Consider the following 13701-nt stretch of genomic DNA (forward strand, 5'->3'; position numbering starts at 1 on the left):
ACGAATATTCGTCCATATATTCGCAAAATATCGCGAATTTCAATATGGCCTATGCCGCTCAACACTATTCATGTATGTTTTTAAATGATCTGTTAATAAAAATTATTGTTTGAGCAGTAGCAATTGCTCAAGTCCTTTCTCTGTATACTGTACTATGTTTTGCATAGGGCTATACTGAAGTACTTTAGTGAGACCCTCGGCACCTTATATTTATGATGAGGAGGATATACCTAGATACTATAGATTGGTGCTGTATATTCTTGTATTTAAAACAACAAAAACATTTAGAAAAAAAAGTGGACAAAAAAACCTGAATTAAACAAAATATGAACTCTATTAAGTACTCATACCGTATATACTCGAGTATAAGCCGACCCGAGTATAAGCCGAGACCCCTAATTTCAACCCAAAATCCCAGGAAAAGTTATTGACTCGAGTATAAGCCTAGGGTGGGAAATACATCATCCCCCCCCTGTCATCATCCAGACCCCCGTCATTAACATCCTCATCATCATCACCGCCTGTCATCATCCAGACCCTCATCATCATCACCTGTCATTATCCCCTTGTCATCATCCCACACCCCCCCTTCATCATCCCCTTGTCATCATCCCACACCCCCCCTTCATCATCCCCTTGTCATCATCCCCACCCCCCTTCATCATCCCCTTGTCATCATCCCCACCCCCCTTCATCATCATCCCACACACCCCCCTTCATCATCCCCACCCCCCCTCATCATCCCCTTGTCATCATCCCCACCCCCTTCATCATCCCCTTGTCATCATCCCACACACCCCCCCTTCATCATCCCACACCCCCCCCTTCATCATCCCACACACCCCCCCCTTCATCATCCTCTTGTCATCATCCGCCCGCAGTGGTCTTCAACCTGCGGACCTCCAGAGGTTTCAAAACTACAACTCCCAGCAAGCCCGGGCAGCCATCGGCTGCAGGGCTGTCCGGTGAGGAGGTCTTCCGGTGGGATAGTGGTTCCGGGCTGCTATCTTCACTGGGGGCGCCTCTTCTCCGCGCTGCGGGCCCAGAATAGAGGCGTTGCCTGGACGATGACGCAGAAGTACGTTGGCAATGAACGTACCTCTGCGACGTTGTCAAGGCAACGTGACTATTCTGGGGCCGGGCCCGAAGCGCTTAGAAGAGGCCTCCCCGGTGAAGATAGCAGCCCGGAACCACTATCCCACCGGACGACCTCCTCACCGGACAGTTCTGCAGCACCGGACCAGCGCCGAGCGGAGGTGAGTACTGTACAGAACTAAAGGGGGTGAGAGGGGGCTGGATGATGTCGAAGGCCGCAGTGGTCTTCAACCTGCGACCTCCGATGGCTGCCCGGGCTTGCTGGGAGTTGTAGTTTTGAAACCTTTGGAGGTCCGCAGGTTGAAGACCACTGCGGGTGGAGAGTTCACTCAAGTATAAGCTGAGGGGGGTGTTTTCAGCACGAAAAATCGTGCTGAAAAACTCTGCTTATACTCGAGTATATACGGTATATTGAATAGAGAAAAACACATTAAAAATATACATGGACACCAGGAGACATACTGGATGTTAAGCAAACAAACATATAAGAAAAAGTTACCAAATGGCTCATTGGTAAAGGCAGATAACAAGTATACTGTAAATGTACAAAGGTAACAAACAATAAGGCTAAAATAAGAGAAATGTATATAAATAAATAAAAATAAAAATAAAAAGATATATATATATATATATATATATACACACACAGTATATATATATATATATATATATATATGTGTGTGTGTGTGTATGAAATCAATTTTTCTATTTTTTATTTCATTAAAGGGGTATTCCAGGAAAAAGCTTTTTTTTTATATCAACTGGCTCCAGAAAGTTAAACAGATTTGTAAATTACTTCTATTAAAAAATCTTAATCCTTTCAGTACTTATGAGCTTCTGAAGTTGAGTTGTTCTTTTCTGTCTAAGTGCTCTCTGATGACACCTGTCTCGGGAAACGCCCAGTTTAGAAGCAAATCCCCATAGCAAACCTCTTCTAAACTGGGCGGTTCCCGAGACACGTGTCATTAGAGAGCACTTAGACAGAAAAGAACAACTCAACTTCAGAAGCTCACCAGTACTGAAAGGATTAAGATTCTTTTATAGAAGTAATTTACAAATCTGTTTAACTTTCTGGAGTCAGTTGATATATATAAAAAAAGTCCTGGTTTTCCTTGATAAACCCTTTAAGTTATAGCTCTATAGTTGTTTATCAAAAGAAATGTTTCTAGATTTGAAGACAATTTATAACAGATAAAAAAACAAACCTGAATGTTGCACTTGTTCTTCATTCCTCTAATACAGTGTTTCCTAACCAGTGTGCCTCCAGCTGTTGCAAAACTATGACTCTCAGCATGACCAGACAGCTTTTAGCTGGTTGGGAAACACTGCTCTAAAATAATACAAATTTATTGTATTCCATTAAAAAGAATAAACTGGTACCAAGATATATAGCAGTGTTTCCCAATCAGGGTGCCCCCAGCTGTTGCAAAACTACAACTCCCAGCATGCCCGGACAGCCAGAGGCTGTCCGGGCATGCTGGGAGTTGTAGTTTTGCAACAGCTGGAGGCCCACTGGTTGGAAAACACTGCTCTAAAATAAAAATTGAGAAGTTGTGCTATTCCTTGGTTTTTCCTCCTGAAAATGCATAAATGAATAAGTAAATAAAATAAATAAATAAATAAATGAATAAAATATAAATAAATAAGTACATTTAATTAATTAAATAAATAAATAAGCAAATAGACAACTGGGTGTTACCAATGTCCTTGTCAATAGGGCGTGTCCTTGTTCACTCAGCACTGTCTGAACCCAGTCAGACTGTACAGATACGTCTTTTTGTTATCAATATATTCATACATTTCCAGGAGGGCTGCCTCAATACAGAGTTCTAAGTTACTCCATAATTGCTCTTTTGTGGGAAATGTAAGTATTTACTAAAATAGACATGTCAGGGAAGCTGACAGGTCCTTTTTAATATTTCCTCTCTTCGGGATCTATTACTGTTTTTTCACAAAAAAAATTTAAAAAAAATCTGAATGCGGCTTTATACAAAGATCTACGGCATTGTTTAAGGGATATAACAAAGCAGCAGCTGTCTGGGCCATTGTAGCAAATAGGAAATGGATTGCCTCAGTAAGTGATCTGACACCGACACATATCAAGGGATTGCAGCCAGATCATAAGCAGTCTGTTTAGGAGAAACGTAGAACCGTCAATTTCTTTTTTTTCTACCACAAGGGAGCCGGCCGCAAACCTAGCCACGATAATTTGCACTTATTTTCTTATGAATTAGGAAAAATTCAAGATTAATTATTTCAGTTTTTCTGAAAATAATGGGAACAAAAAAAAAAAAAGATCCTCTTTTGTATAAAAAGACACATGAAATGATCACATTGCAGCACAATGAACTTCTACCGTTTCCCAACTTTAAAAATGTCAGCCAAAAACCGCGGGGGCTATTTGGCTATGACATTATCGGCAATAAATCTAAAGGCCCTTCGCATTATACTTTTTGAAGGCAGAACGAGATCTTTTCGGTCTGAACTTTGATTTTGCGTGGCAATAAAAATACGTTGGAGGCAGTCATGCACCCAAAAAACAGTCTGTGCATATAAATATTATCCTTCAGCTGACGCGGAGGACCTCCATTGTCCTTTACAGTTTGGCTCCCTCGGCTTCGTTCTTACAAGTTTAAAGAAAATCTGTCTTAAGGGTAAACCTCATGTGGGCAGAAAAGTTTTACTAGTGGGTGCAATGCCATTATAAATGCCCCCCATGAAGTACTGATCAGGGGGCAGAATGAAATACCCCATGTGGTATGTACATAGAAAGAATCACCATCATCAGCATGATCTGTAGGGAAGCATATGCTCCCGGCTGCTCAGAGGTGACAGCTGTTTCATGCGCCGCATATGCTCCCCTGCAAGCCGGTCCAGTGTAACAGACCCACAGATCATGCTGATGGTGGTGAGTGCCACTTCACTTCATCTTTCTATGTACATACCCCTAAGGATTTCTGCCTGTGCAAACTGAACACCCTCATGTCAGCTTGTACATTATAGATATAGCTGCTTATTTCCACCAAGCTTTACATGGATGTAATGTCCGTTCATTTGTTTTTGTATTTTTCTGGTTAGGTGTGTATTCACACATTAGATGTTCTGAGCAGTTATTCTCCCTGGATATGGAATACTGAATGCTCTGAACCAATGAGAACTCAGAGTTCTCCTGCATTCTGTGCTGGTTATTTGTGCAATGATGCTACTCTGATTATGTCTGTTTTAGGATGCACCTTGCTTTTGTCTGTCTAGTATTTATCTGAGTTTTATCCATGGCTATGTCTGTTTTATATAGCTTTTAGTCTGCTTGGTTTTATAGGACATCTGTCGGTTTTTAGGTTTACGTTTGTTCCTTCTGCTGTGTTCACACTGTTCTAGTCTAGTGTTACCTGTGCTCTGTATGTTATAGTTCCTGTTTGGTATCCTGGAGTCTATTCAGACTCATCTGGTTCTAGTCTAGTGTTTTATGTATTATAGTTCTGTTTTCCTACTAGGTCAGCATCCTGATCACACAGTGGAGTGTGCCCACTGGCTAGTAGTCTAGTTGACTTTATTATGCGGCCTACTCCTTTTGTGTCCAGTTTGTTTCTGTTCTATGTCCCAGTGTTCCTGATTAGATTGGGGTTTTCGCATTCAGTTCTTCTGTTCATCACCTGCATCTCTTAGATTCTGCTGTATGCTTGTTGCATAACTAGCCTAGTTCATTTTATAATGTCTGCCATTTATCTGGATTCTGGTTTATGAACTGTTTGTCAATACACAATATTCTGCCCTGTTTGTATATTTGTATCCTGCCTGGTATGTCTGTTCTGGTATTTGTATTCTTGTAATCTTTCTGGCCTGTGACCGAGTATGTTTATTGTTTGTTTTTACGCCCATTGCACTTTAGCGCAGGGAGGGACCGGCTTCAAGTTGTTGATCCACCGTTTAGGGTGGATGGTCAAGTAGGCAGGAAGAATGTATATTGGAACAGCTTAGGGCTCACTCTCCCTGTCCCCCCAGTCGGTCATGACAATGGATTTGTACACTAGTCTGAAGAATTAGCTGAGAATTGAGGAATGCAACAATATTATTTACACAAAGGGGTGTCCCTATTCTGGTACTTCCAGGAAGCATTTGAAGGGAGGGTATAACTCTTCACATAGTTTTTATATCATGGACATTTCAAAGCTGGATCCTACCACCCATCCTAAGTTCAACATCTGCTGTGGCCTTCAAAATAATCCTTGGTCAGAGGAAAAATCCTTGAAGACTAGAACAGAATTGATAGGTATTCTGATAAATATTAATCCATCCATCCAATTACCAGCTCCACTCACTATATGCAGACAACGGGTATATCGCTTTACATATAGAGTCAGGGCCTAGGTTGACAAATCTGAGCATATTAGTAATTTATGAGGTTTTTTTCTTCTCATACATTGAACCTCCTGAATATGTTCTTGTTGTTTTTAAACAGCTCTGCGTCTTTGAGAACTCAGGAATAAATATACGTGTGGTTGTGGGCAGTACAAAGCTAATTACCCAAGTGTTAGGAAACATTGCTAATATGCTCCCTCATGCACTTGATTGATTCCAAAAGCCGTCAGTAATAGTCCCTCAGATATTACTAAAAGCTCAACAAATTTGTTTTCCGACTGTCTGTAGTTGAAAAGAAATGAAATTCTGACCCGTTCTACCAGAAAATGAAGCCCGATAAAATAGTTTAAGGCGGAAACAAGATCGGATTTTTCAGCAGGACACATGGGTGCTTGTTATCTCCCACTAAAGCTTCTGAAGTCTAGGTTTGCATATATTATAATGTGTGAATGTACTTTATGTTTAATGTTATCAAGGTTGACTGGAGAATCTTCCATAGACGTCAAAAGGACAATATTTCAACTGCAGAGTTGCCAATATGGACACTATAGCATTGTTTTTAGGGGTGTGGATTCTTACAAGTGTGTTGTGGTGGCTATGGCTTCTTACGAATTAATTGTGGTGGGTGTGGCTTTTTGTGAGTGTGTTGTTGTGGGTATGGATGTGGCTTGTTATGAGTGTGTTGTGGTGTATATGAATTCTTATGAGTGTAAGTGTCTTGTGGTCCAAGTGGCTTGTTATGAGTGTGTTTGGCTTATGGTGAGTGTGGCTTCTTTTTAGTGTGTTGAGGTTTAAATGTCTTGTTACAAGTGTGTTGTGGTGCAAGTGGCTTTTTACATGTGTGTTGTGGTGCAAGTGACTTGTTATCAGTGTGTTGTGGTGGGTGTGTGTGATTTTTTATAAGTGTGTTGAGGTGGGTGGGGCTTTGTAATGAGTGTTTTGTTGTAGGTATGGCTTTTGTGAGTGTGTTGTTGTGCATGTGGCTTGTTATCAGTGTGCTGTGGTGGGTGTGACTTGTTATGACTGTGTTGTGGTGGGTGTATCTTTTTTATGAGTGTGCTGTGGGGTGTGTGGCTTGTTATGTTTGTGTTGTGGGTGTGGCTTGTAATGAGTGTTATGTGGTGCATGTGGCTTGTAATCATTGTGCTGTAGTGGGTGTGACTTGTTATGAGTGTGTTGTGGTGGGTGTGACTTCTTATGAGTGTGTTGTGGTGGGTGTGGCTTGTTCTGAGTGTGTTGTGGTGGGTATGGCTTGTTATGCATGTGTTGTGGTGCTTGTGGCTTGTTACAAGTGTGTTGTGGTCAGTGCAGATTTTTACGAGTGTGTAATGGTGGGTGTGGCTTGTCATGGAATGGGGTTTGACAGAATTTAAAAAAAATGTTCCTAATATTTTATTTAAAATTAGGACAGGGCTGCTGACATCATAGGTCAACAATATCTAATTACTAGGGGTCCCACTCCCAACACGCCCACGATCAGCTGATGTAGCCTCACGCTTAGGCCTCGTTCACATCCCTTTTGGTGCCTACGAGACATGGATATGTCGGAAAAATGTCAAAATGACAGGCCAATGTATCCGTGCTTGGACAGGCACAGGCCCCATTAATTTCAATGGCCTGAGCGTAGTCAGCTAGGGACATTTTCCCAATGTATCCAAGTTTTGTCTCGGACTGAAAATTGCTGCAAGTTGCATTTCTCAGTCCTAATCAAAACTAGAAATCACCCGAATGTAGTCACTAGGGCTGCCCTATGCAAGTGCTTTGTGCCCTTCACTTACTACACAAAGACCCTCAAGGAATGCCTCTGCACATGCACTCGAGTCAGGAGCAAGGGGAAGGGAGGTACAAGCTGTACCATGCTGTGGGACTTGAAGGAAAGAAAACATGGCTCCAACAAGAGTTGTCATTGTATCAATGGAAAGGATTATAAAAACTCCTTCAGGATAGAAATCCATAATGGAGTGTGAGAAGGAAACGAGGTTACAGTGGGTTAAAGAGACGCGATGATGAAGTATGGAGGATTGGATGAAAGGGATATTCAGTAATGAATCACCAATCTGCATTGACCAAGGAGAAGATGATAGAACTTTTATCTGCTGCTGTTCTAATGAGTGACATAAAGACGACGCCTGAAGAAAACAATCACATTTCCCCCTTATGTATGAAATGGGGTCACATGTCAGGTAAATGACCGGAGAAGAGGCCGATCAATCATCATTACCTCTATAGTCAACGCACAGGTGGACATAGATATTTAGAATGCTTTTCTCTTTCCATTGATAGACAATAGTTTTGGTGATGATGGGGTCATTTTTCAGGATGATAATGCATCTTGCCACAGAGAAAAGAGTGTTAAAGCTATTATTTAGGAAAGGCATATCAGCTCAATGACATGGCCGGTAAACAGTCCGAATCTCAATCTGACTGAAAATTTATGGGAGACATTTAAAAAAACTGAACCATGACAATGCTTCATCCTACAAAACTGATCTGTCACCACTCTTTGGGGAAGACAGAACCAGTTGGATGCAGAGTATTGTTCATCAATATTAAAGACCATGCCTTAAAGTGTACCTGTTGTCAACAAAAACTTTTTATATAACGTAAATAATAACATTATATGTATATTTGTAATATACATTGGTTAAAAAATATGTATATTTTTGTTCCTGCAGCATTTGCCTGTGTGTCTCTATGAGGAGTCCAAATACAGGAAGTGAGGGTGGACAAGCAGGGCTCTGTACACTAAAGACAAGCAGGGCTCTGTGCACTAAAGACAAGCAGGGCTCTGTGCAGTGAGGCTCTGTGACATGCTTCGGGCTCACACATGAGGATGATTGACTATCCAGGAGCCTGCACAGAGTCCTGCTTGTCCTGCCCTCACTTCCTGTATTTGGACTCCTCACAGAGACACACAGGCAATAGCTGCAGGGACAGCATTTTTTCAGCCAAAAATATACAAATTTTGTAACCAATGTATATTACAAATATACACATAATGGTATTATCTACATTATATAAAATGTTTTTGTTGATGACAGGTACACTTTAAAGAGTTAGGGTGTCATTAAAGCCCATGATGGAGTAAAAAGGTAATAACTGAGATTTTATTTGTGTTGGTTATTCCATAATTATTCCATCATTTATTCCTCTAATTAACCTGGTTAAACATATGCCTTCAACTAAAATAATCTGAATTTGAAGAGGCAAATTCCATAATTTTTTGTCAGTGTAGCATCCAGAATATATGCAAAAGGCACTTAGTGGGGAAAGCATATTATTATTGTTTCCTAGCACTATAAGATAGGGCCAGGGACTATTGATAGGATTCAGATTATTGGGCAGACTAGAAGGGCCAAATGGTTCTTATCTGCCAACACATTCTATGTTTCTATGTTGGTCTGGCTGAGATGTGATAACTGTTTTACTAGACATATTTAGACATATTTGGGCAAGTTTAAGTTGGTTTAAAGGGGTTATCTAGCCTTTAGAAACTTAACTAGTAGGTACCTGTCTCAGCAGTAACAGCCTGATCAGCCAATCACCACCCGCAGAGGTGTCCTGCCTCAGCTAGTAATTTTCAAAGTGGGCCATCATTGCCAAGACGAGTGTATCTCGAAAGGCGGGGGCTGGATCGTTCATTGGAGAGAGTTCAGGGCAGGTTCTCCCTATAGGCTAAGTAGGCAGCCGCCTATAGCGCACTTTTGATGGGGGCACAATTCCTGCTGCCCCCTGCTCTGTTCGGTATGTGCCTGGAGCACTCCCCCCCCCCCTCTGTGCGCTCACACTGTCACTCACAGGTACGCAGCAGCAACAGCCCCCATATGGAGCACTCCTACAGACTGTCATGCAGCAGCAATCCCCGGCTCTCTCCCAGCCCCCAGGGGTGGGTGGTTCTGGCTGCCCGGTAGTTTTGTTGAAGTCACATTGGTGCCTGCAGGTAGGTAACTTCACCCTACTCCTCGTCTAGGTAGTTACGTCCTGTTTATGGCTCGCAGGCCCACTGTGTGTCCACGGTCCCCTGCTTGGTAAGCTGCTTATTGAATGGTGCACAATAGCAGGCGCTGCAGACACTCGTTATGATCACATGTAGTGTCTTTGTCATAAGCAAAGTCTATGGAAAGTTCTACCCAAGGCTGGGGAACGTGCTGTGTTTAGAGGGTCTGTTCCCACTGCATAGGCTGAGGTAGCATCTTAGGCTGGGTTCACACCACGTTTTTGCAATACAGTTCCTGTATTAGGTTTTTGATTTTAAAAAAATGGATTCCTCAAAACCTGACTAAACTGTATCAAAACGTGTGTACAAATTTTAATCCGTATACGGTTGAAAACCTTATACGGTATAAAAAATTATGTCCGCTTGCATCCGTTTTTTATGAATAAAGTTTCACTTGTTTGATTGAAATTACAAGAAAAAAACTTTGCAAAGTCACAAACCATATGGTGAAAACCGGATGGAACCGTACACAAATACGGTTCTGTACGGTTCCTATTGACTCCCATGTTAAAAAAAACGTATACATTTCAATACAGTTTTTCACCCGGACCAAAAATCTTTGTAGGCTATGGTTTTGGTTAGGAGAAAAACTGACAGAACCATACAGGATGTAAAACGGACCCAACCTGATCTTTTGGCATCCGGTTTTCAATGGAGAATCAATGCATATGGTTTTCAATACGGTTCCGTACGGTTTTCTAATTGAAAACGTATACGGGAACTGTATTGCAAAAACGTGGTGTGAACCCAGCCTTACTCTGGTGTAAGCAGAGCACATGTTATACCAAGGAAAGGCGCGCCTGGTCCTGTAAGTTCCTTCACAGAGCGCTCTCGCTCACATCTGCTCACCCCATGCCGGCTGGGTGACTGAGCGGGCGCAGCTTCATTTCTGCACTGAGCGCTTTTATTCTTTAGGCAGACAGACAGAAAGCAGTTTGTATCTGTCTGCATGAAGAATAGTGCAGAACTGAAGCTGCGCCCAGTCACCCAGCCGGCACCTTGTTACCTGGTCCATGCAGGGGGTGGTGGCTCGTGCCCCCGACAGACACTGCGCCCCCAACAGCCACCAAATGCCACACACATTGATTCAAATATCGCCTGCTCCACACAACCATGTCAACTAATAGTAAGGTAATTACATGAGGAGGGGGTTTGTTGAAGTGTGTCACCCCAGTAGTAAGGAGATTACATGAGAAGGGGGTTTGTTACAGTGTGTCACCCCAGTAGTAAGGAGATTACATGAGGAGGGGGTTTGTTACAGTGTGTCACCCCAGTAGTAAGGAGATTACATGAGGAGGAGGGTTATTACAGTGTGTCACCCCAGTAGTAAGGAGATTACATGAAAAGGAGATTTGTTACAGTGTGTCACCCCAGTAGAAAGGTAATTACATGAGAGGGGAGGTTTGTTACGGTGTCTTACCCCAGTAGTAAGGAGATTACATGAGAAGGAGGTTTGTTACAGTGTGTCACCCTAGTAAGGTAATTACATGATAAGAAGGTTTGTTACAGTGTGTCACCCTAGTAAGGTAATTACATGATAAGAAGGTTTGTTACAGTGTGTCACATCAGTAGTAAGCTGATTACATGAGCAGGAGTTTTGTTATAGTGTTTCACCCCAGTAGTAAAGTAATTACATGAGGAGGAGGTTTGTTATAGTGTTTCACCCTAGTAGTAAGGTGGGGCATGACCAAGGGCAGAGCCATTGGGCGGGGTCAAGGGGAAGCAAAATTGGCTTTCGCCTAGGGTGGCAAAAATCCTTGCACCAGCCCTGAGAGAGTTGGTCCTCTCTCTGGAGATCGCGGTGAGCCCTGAGGGTGGACAGAATCAGTCTCCTCCCCCCTCTGGCAGTTGTCAATAGTCCCTACTTACTGTCCCTTCAGATAGTTTTTTCAGCTACACTGTCAGAAGCTCAAATCCCTCCCTGACAAGGGCAGAAAGCTCTATCTACTGTCTAAATAATATAGAGACAGTCCGGCACCGCTAACTGCGATACACGTCCAACTAACTGAATGGCGTGGTCACACCTGGAGGAATCCTATACGGGGTTGCTATTCCAAATAAGCTCAGTCCATAAATATGATACACTTCAAGAAGATGAACAGAATGCACTCACCTGTGAAAAACTTGCTAGAAGAACTTTATTCCACAAAAGCAGACAGCGTACAGCGGGTAGAGGCAGTGGAGCATCGGCGGCCTGAGAAAGTACGTTTGGGCGCAGAAAACAGTCTGTTGCTACGAGGTTGCTCCACTGCATCTACTCGATGTACGCTATCTGCTTTTGCTTTTATGGAATAAAAAAGCTAGTTTTTCATGGGTGAGTGCATTCGGTTCATCTTCTTGAAGTGTATCTATCTATTGTTGTCACGATTCGGCTTACGGGTTGTGGATCCGCTGTGTCAGCGAGGGATTGGCGTGGACCGTGCTAGTGGACCGGTTCTAAGAGGCTACTGGTTTTCACCAGAGCCCGCCGCAAAGCGGGATGGTCTTGCTGCGGCAGTAGCAACCAGGTCGTATCCACTAGCAACGGCTCAACCTCGCTGACTGCTGAGAAGGCGTGGGACAGAAGGACAAGGCAGAGGCAAGGTCAGACGTAGCAGAAGGTCGGGGGCAGGCGGCAAGGTTCGTAGTCAGGATGGATAGCAGAAGTTCAGGTACACAGGCTTTGGACACACTAAACGCTTTCACTGGCACAAGGCAACAAGATCCGGCAAGGGAGTGCAAGGGAGGAGATCAGATATAGCCAGGGAGCAGGTGGAAGCCAATTAAGCTAATTGGGCCAGGCACCAATCATTGGTGCACTGGCCCTTTAAGTCTCAGAGAGCTGGCGCGCGCGCGCCCTAGAGAGCGGAGCCGCGCGCGCCAGCACATGACAGCAGGGGACCGGGACGGGTAAGTGACCTGGGATGCGATTCGCGAGCGGGCGCGTCCCGCTGTGTGAATCGCATCCCCGACGGCCATGACAGTGCAGCGCTCCCGGTCAGCGGGACTGACCGGGGCGCTGCGGGGAGAGAGACGCCGTGAGCGCTCCGGGGAGGAGCGGGGACCCGGAGCGCTAGGCGTAACAGTACCCCCCCCCCTTAGGTCTCCCCTTTTCTTTGTCCGGTAACTGCCTCCCCTGGGATGAGGACACCGGGAAAGAATGGAGGGTTTCCTCAACGGGAGGCAGCACAGCAGGAGTGGGAATGGGGAGGGAGGGCAGAGGGCGAAGCCTGGCACGGGGCAGTGTGACACCAGGACGGGGGCCATGAGGAGGCACAGAGGCTTGCCTGACGGGACTGGGAGGGGGGGAGAGGCACTTCCCATGGCAGGCAGAGTCCCAGTTCTTGATCTCCCCGGTGGTCCAATCAAGGGTGGGGGAATGAAGCCGGAGCCATGGCATACCGAGGAGGACCTCAGAGGTACAGCCGGGGAGAACGAAGAGCTCAATCCTCTCGAGGTGGGGTCCAATAGACATCAGGAGGGGTTCTGTGCGGAAACGCACGGTGCAGTCCAATCTGGCTCCGTTGACCGCGGAAATGTAGAGCGGCTTGACGAGACGGGTCACCGGGATGCTGAATTTATTCACAAAGGACTCCAATATAAAATTTCCAGAGGCACCAGAGTCCAAGCAGGCCACGGCTGAGAGGGAGGAGTTGGCTGAAGGAGAAATCCGCACGGGCACCGTGAGACGTGGAGAAGCAGACTTAGAACCAAGAGACGCCACACCCACGTGAGCTGGGTGCGTGCGTGCGTTTCCCAGGCGTGGAGGACGGATAGGGCAATCCACCAAGAAATGCTCGGTACTGGCACAGTACAGACAGAGATTTTCTTCTCTACGGCGATTCCTCTCTTCCAGGGTCAGCCGAGACCGATCCACTTGCATGGCCTCCTCGGCGGGAGGCCCAGGCGTAGACTGCAAAGGATGCTGTGGGAGAGGTGCCCAGAGATCTAAGTCTTTTTCCTGGCGGAGCTCTTGGTGTCGCTCAGAAAAACGCATGTCAATGCGGGTAGCCAAATGGATGAGTTCTTGGAGGTTGGCAGGAATCTCTCGTGCGGCCAGCACATCCTTGATGAGACTGGATAGGCCTTTTTTAAAGGTCGCGCAGAGAGCCTCGTTATTCCAGGATAGTTCAGAAGCAAGAGTACGGAATTGTATGGCGTACTCGCCAACGGAAGAATTACCCTGGACCAGGTTCAGCAAGGCAGTCTCAGCAGAAGAGGCTCGGGCAGGTTCCTCAAAGACACTTCGGACTTCAGCAAAGAAGGACTGG

General features: G+C 44.7%; 1 protein-coding gene across 8 annotated transcripts in view; it reads right to left on the reverse strand.

Annotated features, from left to right (window-relative positions):
* AKAP6 (A-kinase anchoring protein 6) overlaps window positions 1–13701 on the reverse strand; it is a 234271-nt gene that overhangs the window by 145725 nt on the left and 74845 nt on the right. The gene's annotated exons all lie outside the window — the stretch shown is intronic.

Source organism: Hyla sarda, chromosome 11 (assembly GCF_029499605.1).
Source record: "Hyla sarda isolate aHylSar1 chromosome 11, aHylSar1.hap1, whole genome shotgun sequence".
In the NCBI taxonomy this organism is placed as follows: Eukaryota; Metazoa; Chordata; class Amphibia; order Anura; family Hylidae; genus Hyla; species Hyla sarda.